The following is a 2,304-nucleotide window of genomic DNA, read 5'->3' as shown; positions in this document are numbered from 1 at the left end:
ATATGGGAGGATCATTGTTCCAGATTTGAGTGTTTGTATGTGTGTGTGTGTGTGTGTGTGTGTGTGTCATACACACAAACCGGCCAGACAACTTGCCAATTCAACCACGCAGTGCTAAAGGTGTGGTAGTGTGTGTGTTAGACAGACGCTGAGCTACTTAGTCGGGCTAAGTCCGGCGGGCAAAGAGTGGAGAAGAGTGTCGAGCAAGACAAAGCACAATAATAAGATCACAGAGCACAGCCTCCATGCCCAGCTCCCATGATCCCTCAGCTGATTCCACAGCTGATCTCCCCTCCATGTTCCACTCAGTCAGCACATCAGCCAATTTCAACCTCCTCCAGGTTATTTACTATAATATTACATAATGTAATATACTTGGCATTCAGCGCCACCTGCTTAACCTCCAACATAATCTCCTGATGTGCTATGGCCTTTCAGCATAGTCACTCAGGGCGAGAGTAATAATGCAGGTGGTTTCCTCCAAGGTGTATCTATCCAGCTCCAGAGACTCATATAAAGGCTGGCTCACTACAAGTATTAATCTTAAAAGTGACGAGATGTCTTTTTTGTAAACTTCAGAGGCCAGTTATCCACCAGGAATCCATTTCCATCAGCGCTCTCTGGATACCTGCTCAACTTAAAATGGCTCCTTTATCAACACAGGCTCTGGCAAACTGCCTGGCATGACCTCTGATGAATGACAGAAGATACAGACCTAACAGGTTATTTGTGTTTTGCCCTATGATCCAATGCCGCGCTTCGTGTCTTAGCATGTCCGCATTGTTTTTCTTATCCAAGAAAACAAAACAGAGTATTAAGCAATAGCTTGGCACTGAGCTCTGCAGTACTTTTCCCCCCTAAATGTTCCTCATCAGAAAGATCTGTCTGCTAGAAAAGCGAAAAATGTCTGCTGAGTGTGTATTACCTTTTCACTCTGTTTAGTTTGGTAAGTGGCACTTCCTTTAAAACATGCGTGAACGTTTCAGCTTTGCAGCGCTGATGCATTTATAAAACATCTGCACCAGTAATTAGGAGGAAGAAAGACAATGATACCGAATTTCATATTCTGCACATTAAGTCTGCTCACAGCTGATAGATGAAGATTTTAGGAAACAGAGAACATACTTCATACTGTATGACTCTATGGGAAGAAGAAACATCAATGTCATCCTGTTATATTTTTGGAGTTTGTCAAACTGAAATTTGACCAAGCACATTTGAGAGGAAGTAGATTAGGAATCATTATGAAACTATATATGTGCAACAGCTGCACAAAATTGGAACACAAATAGCAAAATAAGCCATGATATATTTAATTCATATGTATATATATATCCTTTTCATCCAGGCTTTACTTTTAGTTATTAAACATTTAGATTGCCAATTGTAGTATCTTGATACTAACCACACTGCAGTGGAGCAGAACATGTTAAAAAATGAGATGCAAGGTTCCAGGAGGATGTGTGCAGCGACATCCAGCTCAAGAAAACGTAAGAACTCCTGATTTCAGAGTTTAAAAAACCTTAGGCGTGAATGTTTGTGTCCATGAGTAACCCCAAACATGAACTCCTTGTCTTCCTCATTGATCCTTTTATGGTTTTCCCTGAACCCTACCTTTCCCGTGAAACTGCCACCTCCCATCACCTGTGACCATGGCTGTCACCAGCTTGTGAATCAGCAGATGAGGCGAGTATTGCCTACAGAGCAGACCACACCACCGACCAAACTCTGGGTTTCCAAAATCCAGCTCTCATTACAGGCAGAATGAGATCCTTTCAGAAGGGTGCCAGAGACTCTTAAAGACCCCTCTGTTTCAGTGATGCAAGAACCAAACCACTCGGTCAGAATTTCCATTAAGAGCCACCGTGCTTAGCTTAACGTTTGACTGATTGTTATGTTCCATAGTTGTTTGTTGGTTTGTTCTTCAGGCGAACCATGTGCTAATATACATGGACAACTTTGCATGTGGATGGAAACAACAGGCCAACTGTTCTCTCCTGCATTTCCTTTTCTCGTACTCTCCTTGCGTAAACACATGAGCTTGTAATGAGAAATGATGTGCTTATTGGCTGAATGTGTCAGCTGTACAGCAGGGGAAGAAATATTCAGGTCCTTTAAAGTAGTACTTCTATATGTTAATGATTGAGTCCTAAAATTGTCAATTTGTCAGATTATTTCAACTTGTTTCTGATAGAAATCAACTTGTTTTCATTACTATATGCAACTAAATATTTAGAGTATGAATCCTGAGAGCAGATTAAAAGGAATACTTCACCATATTCTAAAGAATTCCCCAAACCAGTT

The sequence above is a fragment of the Etheostoma spectabile genome, chromosome 15 (assembly GCF_008692095.1).
Source record: "Etheostoma spectabile isolate EspeVRDwgs_2016 chromosome 15, UIUC_Espe_1.0, whole genome shotgun sequence".
Classification (NCBI taxonomy): Eukaryota; Metazoa; Chordata; class Actinopteri; order Perciformes; family Percidae; genus Etheostoma; species Etheostoma spectabile.
Note: the sequence above shows the minus strand (reverse complement) of the source record.